Source organism: Ochotona princeps, chromosome 25 (genome assembly GCF_030435755.1).
Source record: "Ochotona princeps isolate mOchPri1 chromosome 25, mOchPri1.hap1, whole genome shotgun sequence".
In the NCBI taxonomy this organism is placed as follows: domain Eukaryota; kingdom Metazoa; phylum Chordata; class Mammalia; order Lagomorpha; family Ochotonidae; genus Ochotona; species Ochotona princeps.
Window position 1 is genome coordinate 33,162,218 of NC_080856.1, and position 15,693 is coordinate 33,177,910.

The 15,693-nt window shown below is 42.6% G+C and overlaps 1 protein-coding gene across 1 annotated transcript in view; it reads right to left on the minus strand.

Annotated features, from left to right (window-relative positions):
• LOC131483359 (zinc finger protein 585B-like) overlaps nucleotides 1-15,693 on the minus strand; it is a 759,159-nt gene that overhangs the window by 190,519 nt on the left and 552,947 nt on the right. The window lies entirely within an intron of this gene.

Genomic DNA, 15,693 nt, shown 5'->3' on the forward strand with positions numbered 1-15,693 from the left:
CCTAATCATACATCAGAGGGTCCACACAAGGGAGAAACCTTAAGAATGTAGTGTGTATCTGCAAGCCTTTCCTTACCAGACAGGTTTCATTCAACATCTGAGTATCCATACAGGATAAGAACCGCATGAATGTAATGAGTGGAAAATCCTGTTGCAAGCAGTCAAGTTTTATTAAACATCTGAATTCATGTGGGAAAGCAGAAACGTGTTACATGTGTGTGAAAATTCATACACCCATTTTTAGCACAGTGGAAAGCCTACATGCTTCAATAAGTAGCATATTCACAGAAACGAGCAAACACAGCATTGACTGAAAAATCATTTTTCTGAAGTCAATTGTTAGCAGAGTCACAGACCTCAGAACTACAAAAGCATGTCAACTGAAAGACTAGCCACCATAAACCTGTTATTATGCTCTGTCTAAGCTTGCAAAGAGAATGAAAAAAAACAACAACCATTAGCAAGAGTGCAAATAAAGAACACTGTAAAAGGGCAATGGATGTGGAAACATACTTTGAAAGTCTCAGCAAGTGTTAAATAATAAACATGAGGAGTATGATTTTATTTCCTAACACAGGGTATTTGTTGCTAAAAGAATTAAGATGCAGTTTGTACATGATCTCCCTTGTTGTGAGGTGGGAAATGTGAATGCTGTTTTCAGATTAATGTTGATAATAAATACTCAGTATGTATCACTTGCTTCAAATGCCATCTTTGTCATTTACACATTTATCTTTTTTAGAATCTCAAAATTCCTGATCCTATTACAGAATTATATTGGAACCACAGATATCAAATGATCCAATTGGCAGTTGTAGTTTTAAAGACCCAGATGTGAAGGATGAATCTTTTCCAGAGGCAAGATTGTGTTGTAGAATGTTCCTTCTATGCCTTTCTTGGTTAGGGTTTTTAACATGACAAGGTATTGCATTTTATCAAATGCATTTTCTACATCTATTGAGATGATCCTATCGTCTTATTTTTTTTCCATTGATATGATGTATCACATTGATTTGTGAATGGTGAACCATCGATGCACACCTGGGATGTATCCCACGTGGTCTGTGAGAATGAACTGGCCTGATGAACTGTTGCATTCTATTGGCCAGTATATTGCAGAGAATTTTTGTCTGTGTTCATCAAGGATATTGGTCTGTAGTTCACTTTTTCTGTTCTGTCTCTATCTGGCTTTGGTATTAAAATGGCATTGGCTTCATAAAAAGTTTAGAAGAATTGCCTCTCTTTCCATTTTTGAAAAAGTTGGTGGAAGATTGGGGGTAATATCCTCTTTAAATGTTTGGTAAAATTCAGCAGTGAAGCCATCCGGTCCAGGACATTTCTTGGTTGGGAGGGCATTAATTACTGATTCAGTCTCTGCATTTTGTAGGTCTATTTAGATTGTTGATTGCTTCTTGATTCAATTTTTGTAGATTGTATATGTTCAAAAATCTTCTGCATCTTCTGATTTGTTTGCATAGAGTTGCTTATAATAGTTCCTAATATTTCTGTGTAGATTTCACATATCTGTTATTATGTTTCCTTTATTTTCTCTGATGGTATTGATGCCATCTCTCTCCTTTCTTTTTTTAATTAGTTGGGCTAGTGGGGAGTCTATTTTGTTGATGTTTCTCAAAGAACCAGCTGTTTTATTCATTGCTGTTATGTACAATTTTCTTTCCTTCTTTTGATTATTTCTTTTTTCCTAGTAATCTTGAGATTGCTTTGCTGTTATTTTTCTATTTGCTACAGCTATAGCATTAACTGATTTTCTTGATGCTTTTCTAGTCTCCTAACACAAGCATTGAGATGAACATTGCTCTTTCCATTGCCTTGATTGTGTCCCATAAGTTTTTTTTGTTTTGTTTTTTTTTTGTTTTTTTTTTTTTTTACGATTTTATTTCTTTTATTACAAAGTCAGATATACGGAGAGGAGGAGAGACAGAGAGGAAGATCTTGCATCCGATGATTCACTCCCCAAGTGAGCCGCAACGGTCGGTGCATACCTATCCGAAGCTGGGAACCAGGAACCTCTTCCAGGTCTCCCACATGGTTGCAGTGTCCCAATGCATTGGGCTGTCCTCGACTGCTTTCCCAGGCCACAAGCAGGGAGCTGGATGGGAAGTGGAGATTGCAGGATTAGAACCAGCGCCCGTATGGTATCCTGGGGCGTTCAAGGAGAGGACTTTAGCTGCTAGGCCATGCTGCCGGGTCTGTCCCATAAGTTTTGATATGTTGTGTTGATGGCTTCATTTGTTTCAGGCTTTTTAAAAATTTCCCCTTTGATTTCCCCTCTAATCCATTGCGTATTTAATAAGATGATTCAGTCTCCATGTGTTTGCAAGTTTTCCTAAGTTTTTGGCTTCTTGGTCTCTTGCCTCACTCCACAATGGTCTGAAAACATTCATGGTGTAATGCTGATTTTTTAGAAGTATGTGATGCTTGTTTTTGGCCTATAATATGGTCAATTCTGGGTAAGGTTCCCTGCACTGACAAAAAAAGTGTATTCTCTTCTGTAGAATTAAAGGCTCAGTAGATACCAACTAATTTTATTTGTTCTAGAGTTTGGGTGAGTTGTGTGGATTCTTTGCTGAGTTTCTGCTTTTTAAAAATCTGTTCATTGATGTTAATGTGGTATTAAGGTAATCCACTATGATCACATTGGAATGAATTTCTGCCTTTTAATCCATTAATGTTTTTTTCACAATGCCAGATATTTTGGCATTTGGTGCATATACATTTATTATGGTGACCTCTTCATAGTGAATGGATCCTTTGTACATTATATGGTATCCTTCTTCATCTCTTTTAATGTTATTCACATTGATGTCTGTATCATCTGTTATAAGAATGGCTACCCCTGGGCCCAGCGACGTGGTCTAGTGGCTAAAGTCTTCACCTTGAACATGCCAGGATTCCATATGAGCACCGGTTCTAGTCCCAGCAACTCCACTTCCCTTTCAACTCGCTGCTTATGGCCTTGGAAAGCAATCGAGGATGGCCCAATGCTTTGAGATTCTGCACCCGTGTGGGAGACCCAGAAAAAGTTCCTGGTACCTGACTTCAGATCGGCACAGCACTGTCTGTTTCACTCACTTCAGGAGTGAGTCAACAGGCAGAAGATCTTCCTTTCTGTCTCTCCTCTTCTCTGTATATCTGATTTTGTAAAAATAAATAAATAAATAAATCTTAAAAAAAAAAAAAGAATGGAGATCCTTGTAAAATTTGCTTACCTTTCATTTGGAATATCTTTTTCATCCTTTCACTTTCAGGTTCCTCTGATCTTTGTTAGTGAGTTTTGTCTCCTGTAGCAGCAGATGGATGGGTTTGGTTTTTTTATCCAGTCTTCAAATCTATGCAGTTTGATTGATTTTTTAAATCCATTTACATTCAATGTTGAAATGGATAAGTGTCATACTCCTCCTGTCGTCTTAGTAATGTGTTGTCCTTTGATTGAGTTTTCTGTTAGCCCTTTCATGGGATGTTCTGCACCTTTGTCTTTGGTTTTGGTTCTTTTTCACTAAAACATATTTGAATATCAGCTGTAGGGGAGGCTTAGAGGATTCGAATATTTGGAAATTTTCTTTACTGTGGAATAATTTTATTTCATTTTCAAAGACAAAGGAGAACTTTATAGGACAGCTTATTCTGGGTTGACATTTTGTCCCTTTTAGAATGTGGAACATGTCACTCCATTATCTGCTCAGCTATAGTGTTTCCTCTGAGAGATCAGCTGTGAGTTTGCCTGGAGTTCCTTTCTAGGTCACTTGATTTTTTCTCACATGCACATCTAAGGATTTTTTTTCTTATGTTCAACTGAGGACAGCTTGCTTATCATGTATCATGGTGATCAACTCTGTTGGGAGTACTGTGCCCCTTCTGGAAGCTCTTTCTCAATTCTTTCTCTAGATTAGGGAAGTTTTTATTTATTATTTCAATGAATAATCCTTTAATCCCAACTTCTCTTTCTGCATCTTCTGGAGCTCCCATAATTTTTATGTTGGGCCTGTTAATTATATTTTTATATTCTTGGATACTTCTTTTTGTTTTTACTTTACCTGGCTCTATTTGAGCTTTTTCATTTGTTTATTTTCCCTGGTGACAGAAAATATTTTCTAATTCTTGCTCTACTGTATTTTTTAACTTCTGAAATGTCACCTTTCATTTGATTCATTTCCTCTGTGACAAATTCTTTAAATTCTTTGAACTCTTGTATTATGTGGTTTCCAGTGTTGGTCAGAAGCTTTATACTAAGTCTCCTGAGTTCTGTGTTCCCTATTTTTTCAATGTCTTCCTCAGTTACCTGTGAGGGTAGAGGCTTTTGCTGCTTTACTGAGGAGACTTCGGCAACATTCATTGTGCCTCTGTTTCTTAACTTTTGACATTGTAATCCTGTTTGGTGGATTTTTGCTCCTTAGTGCAGATTTCTAAAATATATTACCAAGAGATCTACAAATTAATTTTTAAGTTCCATCAGTTGGCTTTGAAATATGCCAACTGTCCCAGATAACTGGTTTGTCTGCAGTACTGATCTTATCTAAACACAAGATGATGCCAAGTGGGAATTAATATCTAAACACACAAGATGGTGCCCAGTGCGGCATTGCCAGGGAACTGTGCTGTTGGCCTTCTGATCCAGGGACCAGACATATTATATAGGATGGTAAGCTGGTGCTGTCCTCAACGTGGGTTCAGCTGGGTGTGACTAGTTGGAAACTTGCCCACTCCAGCGCTTGGTATCTGTGCTGTTAGCTCCAATCTGCCACCAATCTGCCCTGAGGAGTATTCAGCTCTCTTCTCATTTGTTGTTGGGTCAAATTATTAGGTAGGATACACCAGTTCAAGCCTACCTTCATCTCTGGAGCTCCAGGAGCAGACCCAAGCTCCCTCCTGGCTGTCAGAAGGGTTAATTCTGTTGCTACCACTGGATCCCTGAGTATTGTTGAGGTTTACATCACAGCTCACCTGTGGCTGGTAGGTTTTTTGTACCCTGTAACACCACTCCACCACTGTCGCATCTTCCCTCTGTTCAGGGGGTCTCCAGGTACCTCCGTGTTGACTGCCTGACTCCTGTGTTTTTCTGTAATCTGCTCTCTGTTCTTTACCCTGTCCAATGTTGCTCTGTCATCTTGAACATGTCTGCACCCTTTGCCCCAAATGGCAAATTGATTTGCAATTCTCCAAGTACAGTCCATACTAACTTCCACAGTGGTTGTACCAGCCTATATTCCCCCAGGAGTGAAATGAGCGTATCTTTCTCCCCACATTCACCCCAGCAGGTACTATTAACAGAGTTCTGAATTTAGGCTAGTCTCACTGGAGTTAGGTGGTACCTCAATGTGGTTTTCATTTTTATCTCTCTGATGGTTAAGGAGTCAGGACTTTTACATATGTTTGTTAGCCATTTGGATCTGTTCTTTTGCACAATGTCTGTTCATTTGCATTGCCCATTGTTTCAAATTTATTTATTTATTTATTTATTTATTTATTTATTTATTTATTTATTTTTACTATTCCCTGGGTTTCTGAAGCTCTTTGTAAGTCCTTGATATTATTCCCCTATCACTTGTGTGGTGTGCTAAATTTTTCTCCTATTCTGTTGGTTGCTTCTTCACCAGCAGGTAAGTAACCCTATGCTGTGCAACAGACCTGCCAGGCGTTCCCTATTCAGGTATGCTCAAACAGCTACTCCACACAGCCCACAGTTCACTCCTATGCCAAGCGGGCTTAGCCGGTACCCCCTGCATCCCCAGCACACACATCATGCACTCCAGTACCTAGAGGTTACTACAGTGAGCCAAGGGCCCAAGACGCCCACCAATAGCTATTCCAGAGCCAAGCTCGACAAGCCAGTGCACTCTATGCCTGTTGTCCACCTGACATCTGCTTCACAGCCAAGACATCCTGGGCAGTGTCCCTGATCCCACAGCACAATATTTATCAACTTCAGGGCCAGACTGAATTGCACTTGAGGGGAAGATATTCCTCTAACATGCCCCCACCGTTACTGCAATTACCCAACCTGTGGCAGGCTCATCTAGCCATCATCAGCTCACCTCTAGCCCATGAGTGCCATCACACTGTCCACCTGTCACCACTTGAAAGCCAGTCCAGCTCAGGCAGTGATCTTGCTCCTTCAACAGGCAGTGTGCTTGCCACCCGCTCCAGGGCTTGGTCCCTTCTGCTGGTGACCCTGAGTCCAGAGCCTGCATCCCTGAAGTCCCGAACCCCACAACACGTCCACACTGTCACATCATTACTGCTTCCAGTCGAATGTCCTACATGTATAGCCTGCCTGCAAGCTCTTCCAGGGCCATGCCAGCTGCGCAGCTCCAACACTCACATTTAACCTGCCCGCCCCTTCAGAATTTCCACTGCTCCAGGACAAAGCAGGGTGGATTTGCAGGGAATTCAAGCAAAACACTGCAGCAACATCATTTCTTGTTTCACAGGGAAGAATTTTCATGTGGACAACTCTAGTTTGCAAAGCAGGATTTATTTAAGAATAGGAATCAAAGTGATTCCTGCCCTAGTGGCAGCATGGCACTCGAAAGGAGGAAAGACTCAAGAAAATGGTAGAAATAGTGTTTTTTTTATGCACTGTGTTGCGGAGCTATTCACATGAGTCACCCCAAGGGCAAAGACAAAAAACTTATTCACAATGGGCAATCATACTTACCTGACAGGGGAGACACCATGATGACAATGGGCAATATTGTCTACCACCTCACCCAGAAAAAAACGGTGAGACGTGGCTTCCTTCTCCCAATCTTGTGGCCTAGGCAGCCAGTTCAGTCTCACCAGCTTGGAAGCCACACCCCCACTCCATCTAGGCTTTCCCTTCTGCCCACCTGTGACTCTCACCTATCATCACCTGGAACTGAGAGTTGTTGGTATTGCAGTTTTTTGTAACCACTCCCCTCGCATGCCCCTATAAGTGCCCAGGATAGGGAGAGGCTTGCTGTCTTGGTCACGTGTTTCTAAAGAATCTAGATGTTTTCTGCTTTTGTGATTCTGCCTTAATTGTTTGACTGGTGGCTGTGTGAACTCCTGGCCTGACACTCTACATGACATCCACCCGGCAGGACACCTGGCAGGTCATGTAGGTAAGCCAGTCCTCAGGAAGGAGGTCCCTGGTGTTTGATAAGAGTCATTGCTCTATGGCCCATCCATTTGTACCTTTTGAAAGTTGCTTACTTGCACCCTACCAATACAAGCTGCCAACTTGCTCATTTTGAAAGTTAACAAGTAAAACTGACCAATCATGACTGTATAGTTATATGGAACTTTCTGGAAATGTATACGAACCCAATGCTGCTTAACCTTTGGCTTTGTTTTGCTCTTTTTCTGCCCTGTTGTTCCTGCTGCAACCTCAGCTGGGGGAAGTGGCTGGGAGACCTAGGTTAAACTGAATAAACCACCTTTAAGCCTTAGCACTGACTTCAGACTCGATTTTCTGGGATCTCAAAAAATCCAGCACAACACTCCCATCGCACTGGCACTCTGACTCTTGGACTTCCCAGTACTTGCTTGCTTTTTGGCTTCCTACAGACAGACTCTGAGGACAGGTAGCCCCTGAGCATGGCCCATGTATCTTTGTATTCCTCACACCCTGTTCACTGCTTGAGAGTGATGGTAAAGATGTTAATTCTAAAGTGCTCTGTATTGCTCACTTGTGCACTTTCAAGAGTTCCAGGAGAGGTGAGGCCTACCAGTAATGGAATGTAGGCAGAGAAAGCAGGGAAATATGAATGCCTGCAGACTTTTGGAGTGTATCCATGTTGCTTGTTGTATGTCTGTTAGGATAACTTATATTGCTGAGGAAGCTGGGACATAGGTCTTCAGATTAATCAACAGACTTCAGGGTAATGATCATTTCTTCATCTCAGGTTATCCATTCAGACTGGATTGTCACATGAACTTGTCATTTGTTAATTTCTAGTGGGCCCTGTTATCACCAAGAGTGGTAACAGATTCCTTAACTAGACTTTTCTTTTTTTAACCAAAATTTATTTATTTATTTAGTTGTTCATTTGCTTATTTATTTATGATACATTTCCATAGGCTCCTGGTATTTTCCTTATCCTAGCCCCAATTCCCACCTCCACCTAGGTTCTCTATATGATTACTAAAGTATAGTTCTTCATACACAGTCATATATCCATCATTGCGGGCATGGACAATGGCAGAGAGTCCAGAATCCTATTGTCAAGATATAGTAAGCAGTTTCGTTTTAAGTCCATCTTTTCCTGGAAGTAGAGATGTATACTACATTGTATCCTCACTTCTGTATATGTTAGTCTCCATTTCACAGTTACTGCACATCCCCTCAAATGAAAAGTCATAATACAAAATCAACAATAGAAAGAAAAATAGAAATTTACAATGCCATGAAGTTAAATGACATGTTACTAGATATGGCAGTCTCCATTACACAACTATTATATATCACCTTAAATGAAAAACCACAAAACAAAATCAACATCTGGAAGAAAAAAGAAATTAACAACACCAATAAGTTAAATAACATGCCACTAAATGATTAACATATAGCAATGGGGCAATGAATGAATCAGCCTGGTCCTGGAAGAGCAGGCGTGGCCATGGATCTGGTGGGCTAGAACCAAGGAGTGGACAGTGAAGCCAGGCTGTGCTTGTAGAAAGGGGCAGGGCCCTGACTTCATTGCCCAGGTGACACAAGGAATAGCCCAACGTGTGGGATAAATTGGAAATTACATTGTGCCTATAGATTCCAAAGCTCTGACCAGGTAGAGTAAATCGGACCCTAAGGGAGACATTGGTAAAACTATCCCTAGAGACTAGCAAAAATTCTGTGGGAATACTGCCTTTTGCCCTACTTACAATAACCCTCAGCATTAAGGGGTTCACCCTTTTGAGACCATGCTTGGGAGACCCCTGCACCCATTTTGCCCAAGATAAGAGAAGAAACCCTGCAAATTATCAGTCATGGTCACCTTTTTTTTTTTTTTTTCAAGATTTATTTGTTTTTATTGGAAAGGTGGATATACAGAAAGAAGCAGAGGGAGATCTTCCATCCAATGGTTCACACCCCAAGTGGCTTCAATGGCTGGAGCTGAGCCAATCCGAAGCCAGGAGCCAGGATCTCTTAAGGGTCTCCCATGTGGGTGCTGGGTCCCAAGGCTTTGGGCTACAGGCAGGGAGCTGGATGGGAAACGGGGCCACCAAGATTAGAACCAGTGCCCATATGGGATCCCAGCCCATGCAAGGCGAGGACTTTAGCCACAGCACTATCTGTGCCAGGCCCCGTGATCAGTTTTTAAGTTCCTTCAGAAAATCCTTTGGATTTCCAGAAAATCCCAAAGGAACTGATGTCTGACCTGGAGGCAGCTTTCTGGCCACCCAGTCTAACAACCTTGTTTCCGATGAGGTGACCATGTTTGGATCAAAAGACATCAAACTGAAGCCCTGTAACCGCTCTGGAAAGGACCATGCACTATGATCCTAAACACTCCAACAGCCATTAAGGTAGACAGGAACAAGGTGTGGATTCAACACTCCCAGATCAAAAAGGACACCAGCCCCAGGGAGCAGCCAGCAATGGCCACCAACCCACAGGACACCAGCCCAGTGGAGCAACGGGCAATGGTCACAGGTCATCACACATCAGGTAAGAAATGGAGAATCATCACTCTTGGGACCCACTGAAGATAAGACTTATGAAAGAAATTCTTTAGCACCTATGTTTGTAATATTGATGTTGTTGATCTTAAATAGAAATTGGATGGATGGGACTATATTGCATTCTTTACATCAATTGATTAACTATACTTGGGAGTTAAGAGAAACAGAGGAAGGGACTGCAGTTAAACAGGTATCCACATATGGGGCCACTACATATCAGTCTGTTCCCTGCCAACTATTTGGAAAATACTGGAATAGTCCACAAATAACCTATGGGTGTGGGAGGCAAGGCATGGAACAACTTTTTTTTCTTTTTTTTTTTCTTTTACATTTTATTATTGCTATCATTTTATGATACAGTTCCATATTCCCTTATCCCATCACCAATTCCCTCCCCCCTCCCACAACTTAGTTCCTCTATATCATTACTAACATATAGTTCTTCATACTCAATCATAGTCCATCATTGCAGTCATGGACAATGGCAGAGAGTCCAGAATCCTATTGTCAAGATATAGTAAACAGTTTCATTGTAAGTCCATCTTTGTCTGGAAATAGAGATGCATACCACACGGGCATCCTCACATTTGGATGTTAGTCTCCATTTCACAGCTTCTGTACATCCCCTCAAATGAGAAGTCATAATACAAAATCAGCAATAGAAAAAAAAATAGAAATTTACAATGCCATGAAATTAAATGACATGTTACTTATATGGCAGTCTCTGTTACACAGCTACTATACATCCCCTTAAATGAAGAGCCACAGAACAAAATCAACATCTGGGAGAAAAAAGAAATTAACAACACCAAGAAGTTAAATAATATGTTATTAAATGATTAACATGTAGCTGAAGAAATGAAAATCAAGAACCTTCTTGAGGAAAATTATCCCATTGCTTGATTTATGAATCATTGAATGTTTTAATCAGAAGAAAGTGTTTTGAAGAGAAGAAACCATCAGAAAATAACAAAACCCATGTGATATAGTTTCCGCTGATCTTTGTTGAAGTGTGTCTCCTCCAGACAATAAGCAGATGTGTTTTTCTTTTTATTCCAGTCTACTAATCTATGACGTTTGACTGAGTTTAAGCCATTTCCATTAAGAGTTTAATATACATGGGTGGTGCTTTGGTCCTCTCATTTTAGGATTGGGTTGTTCATTGGTTTTGTCTTCTTTTGTCATTTTACTGGGATGTTCTTCCCATTTGCCTTTAGTTTTGGTAGGTGGTTTTCCTCTTCTCTGTGAAGAGACCTTTTGGCTAAGATCAAGTGAGAACATCTTTTTTTTAAATTAATTAATTAATTAATTAATTTCATTGCATTATGTGACACATTTTTTTTATGCACTGGAATCCCCCCGCCCCTCCCCAAACCCTCCCCTCCCCAAGGCGGATTGCTCCACCTTGCTGCATTTCCATAGTTTAAATTCAGTTGAGATTCTTTCATTGGAGATTTTGACCAATCATACAGTCCAGCATCTTATTGTCCTGGTAAGTTCAATGGCTTCTTGGTGAGACCATCTCTGGTCTGAAGGTTGAACCAGCAGAGTATCATCCCAATCAAGTAAAAAACCCAACATAGTATTTACAACCATTTACAACATTATGGCATTAATTGACGTGGTATTGATTAAACAATATGTTACTAGGAAAATGTAGGTTCTCAACAACAACCTGTGACTTCCTCATAGACATTTCAATTTTGGTTTATATTCAACCATGTTCCATATACCTTAAAATGGCTGTAGATTGCTATTCAGCTGTTTCTTGTCTATTTCAATACTAGTATTTAGCATTTTATAGCACTGAAGCATGATTTTGCTAAACCTGGTTGTTTTTCGGGTAGTCTAACTCTATAACTTAAACAGGACCAATGTCAACAGTTTAGGTAAACGTTATTTTTTTTTTTTTTTGGAGGAGTGTGCAGAGAAATCCTCAACACCCCAGAGAGGAGTAACTGATCTTTGTGTCCCACCCAGTGATTTATAAGTGCATCCCGGCTGGCCGCTTCCTGTCTGTTTCTAAGCATTCCTAGTTGTTCTCTGTCTATCTATTCTAGTTTGCTTGTTCATGTTTTTTGGTATGAGGGTTTTCTGGAGCAATCCTGATGGTCCTTACAAAAGAGGGTGGAGACCCAAAGTTGGAAGCAGGCAAGGGCCAGAGAAAGCTCATCTCCCTAGTTCCGAAGGAAGTTTATTGTTCTTCTGTTTCTGCGGACAGCTCAGGGATCCTGGTTGTCTTTCTGATGACCCTGGATCCTGCAAGGCAGGAATTGGGCTTCTTCCATCCCACATTGTAGGTCCAAATGGGGATGGGTGACTTCAGAGTTCTTGGCCTCTGAAGGCACTCCTTTTTCCCCGTGGTCTCCTTGGCAGTAGGGATGTAGTCCTCGGTGGTCATACTGAAAGTCCTTGGTGAGGCTCCGGGAGTCTTCAGGGTTGGGATACAAGCCTCCTCTTGTTCCCCTGCTCCACTCTGGGGTCCCCCCTGTGCTCTATACGTATGACCTCCTGTTAAGACGTTGTTAGGATTGCTCCTGATTCCCCCCACATGTCTTTATAGTTTTGCTATTGTCTAATGCTGACTCGAGTCTGTTGTCTATGAGTTACCAGTTATGATCCTGATGGGTTATCCTTCTCCTGTCTTCCTCACACCTACTGGGGTAGTGTAAGATTTCTCTGCTCTCCCTCCCCATTTCCAAGTATCATAGGGCCTTACAAGTTTATTAGGTTTTACATTTCTTAATGTAGATCATAAGCAATCTGACTCATATGGATTGTTGGTTCATTGGTTACTTCACAATGTCTTATTGCATGAGATACAGGCTGTTTGGGGTTGAAATAATATTACTGTTTCCTGGATTGACATCAGTTCATAACAGCCACATCAATCATAACAACAACAACAACAACATCAACAACAGAGTATAGCACCCTGATAAAATAATGCGCCTCTGAGTAACCAACACACAGCATAAATATTAAGATTTATTTTATTTTTATTTTTATTTATTTATTTTTAATCTATTTTATTGTATTGTTGACAATCTTTACATAGTTAATTACACTTAAAGGAAAAAGAAGAAAAAAAGAAAAAAAAAGGTTCGGGGGGTAGGGAAGTGGGTAATGCTATTATGTCAATATTGTTTCCATCATGTATCTGAGGTAAAGAGGGATATTGAGGGAGAAGCCACACCCGGTCTCCCACCCACCCCAAGTCCCGGATGTGGGGCATGCTCTGAGATATGTGCTCGAGTGGTGTTAATAGTTCTCCAGTTATGAATCGCTGCCAGTTTTGCTCGATGAGGTCGTCCACTGATTGATATGGTCCATTATAAAGTCTCCGTTTGCCCCATATTTCACTGCCAACATATAGCTGAGATGAATGATTGTCCTGTTCTGTCTTTTGTCTTTTCTTGGTTTAGAGTTCTGAGTCCAGCAGTTCGATTGGGGAGATCTCCCAAGACACTTTGAGGTATTCCCAGATTAGTTTCTTGTATGTTCTAGCAAGCACAGGGCCCGGCACAGTCCATCACCCCGATCAGATGGTGGTTTTTTTTTGCTGGGTTGGTTCTGTTTTCAGTCCAGAGTTGCACTGGAACCAATGGGTGTTGCAGTCCAGTCTGGTTCGGCCCTTACATCAACCAGTGGGAGCTGCAGCCTAGTCGGGGCGACCCACAATAACCCCCACCAAGCCCGCCCCCTACTCTGGTTTGCCAGTATGTGTAGCAGACTAGTCCAGTCTGTCCCATATCCCATTTGGCTCTGGTACTTGTCAATGGGTATTAAAGCTTAGTTCCATCTAACCAACTCAACCATCCAGTCCTCACATATGTGGTTGAGTGCCTCTCTATCTAGCCATCCTAGCCCCCGTCCTAGTTTTCATGCCCTCCCACAGGAGTAGTGGCCCAAGAGGGGGGAACCCACTTTTCCCTCCCAGGTCTCTCTGTCCCGGTTTATGCACTCTTTAGGTGGTCCTGTGATTTGACTCTACAGAATTAGTACCCAGTGCCAGCTTCTGCCAGCTGATGCTGCGGCCCTGATCTAGTCCACATGCAGCGCACAGGTGTTGTAGCCTTGCTTAGTCTGGTCTGTCTCTATCCCAGCCCACGCTCTCCGGTGGGAGTAGCTGTCCAGCTAGGGGACCAGCCCCTTAATCCCCCCGCCAGCTCTGCCCCTTCCTTCCTGGATCTCACGTGTGCTGGATGGGTGCTGCATTCATATCCAGTACAGGCAACCACGCCCTGGCATTCCATAATGTGTGCTGGTTTTGTCGCAACCAAACCCAGCCCATCCCACATTCTGTTCTGGTGATTGGATTTGCCAGTGGATGACATGAACTGATTCAGCCTTGTCTGCTCCTGACCCATGCTGAATGTGTGCCAGTGGGAAACTTTCCATGGCCTATTCTGGACTGTGTCCTATCATGCTTCTTGCACTTACCTGCAGGGACTGTGTCCTGCCAGAGGAGTTGCCCAGGCTCCTCCATCAGAACCCCTCTCAGTGCCAGATTTTGCGCTTGCCAGGGGGTTCTTGAGCCAACCCTACTCGGTTCACCTCCTGTCCTAGCAGGAACAGTGGCTTTTCCTGGCTGGCTTTCACCCCATTCTGGTTCTTGTTGTTGGATGTTTCAGCCCAGCCATGTCTCGTCCATACCCACATACAGCTCACACATGGCTCAGAAGGGGTTTGAGACCCAGCCTAGTCAGTCCCACACATGTCCTGGTTCTCCGTAACACCAGATGGTGTTGGGATCTGAACCGGCCTGGTGCATCCAATCCCAGCCCACACTAGTGCCTCGGGTGACTACAACTGTTTCTTAGATAGAACGCAGCTCCCATTCCAGCACATACACCACTTGGTGGGAAACTCATCCCAGTTGTGGTGTCCCCTTACCTCCCATATTGGGCCTATTCCTAGCCGTAAATCACACACCTGCCCGTGGTTGTTCTGAGGACCATTAGGTGCTAGCCTGCTAGACAAGCCGATGCTTATCTTTTACTTGATAGGTGTTCAAAGCTCAGCATTATTAAGGGATTGGAAGTTCTTCAAAGGAAGAGTTACTGGCATTGGGAATCTTTAGCATTGACTCAGATCCCAGATACAGTGGGGTCAGCCTAGAGCTATCTGAGCAGCGATTCAGCCAAGAGCTCATGGCGGGCTGGGGTTGGGATTCGAGCTAGACGTCCTCTCCCGCAGCCCTCCGGTCGCCTCTGGCAGCCGGAGGTTTAAGCCCACAGGCCCAAGGTTGCGCCCCTCCCCAATCCCGTTCACTGCCCAATGAGGGCGGTGAGTGGGCCCCCGGACATACCCAGTCACGGAGGCCTCCCCCTCGGCGTACTCACCCTGGAAGGAAGCAGGCCCTGCACCCAGGCATGTCTCTTGGCTCATGGCGCGCTGGGGTCGGGATTTGAGCTAGACGTCCTCTCCCGCAGCCCTCCAGTCGCCTCTCTATTTTATTTTTATTGCTAAATCAGATATATATAGAGAGGAGAGACAGATAGGAAGACCTTCCATCCGTGTATTAACCCCAACAGTGACTGCAACATCCAGTGCTGTGTGGATCTGAAGTCAGGATTCCTCCAGGTCGGCCGCACGGGTGCAGGGTCTCAAGGCTTGGGGCCATCCTCAACTGCTTTCCCAGAAGCAGTGAGTTGAAAGGATAGTGAAGCTGCTGGGTTTAGAACCGGTGCCCGTATGGAATCCCAGTACGTTCAAGGCAAGGACTTCAGCAGCTAGGCCACCACACCTGGGCCAGCATTATTCTTCATATAAATAGTTTTGTAATATCCAATAAAACCATGTTTTTCCTACATGAGCTAAATATTCTGTTAGAGGTATAACAAAATGAGAGCTATTGTTACATTAACTTAAGGAAATTCATTTATTTAACTGGTTAGGATTTTGACTTTAGTAAGTGCATGCAATTTGTTAGTAGGCTTGTGAGTTTTCTAGGTTGCATTTTTAAACAGTTACACTGACAGTTCAACATTATAGGACTAGCACTAGTTCTTCCATGAATTTCAAATTTAT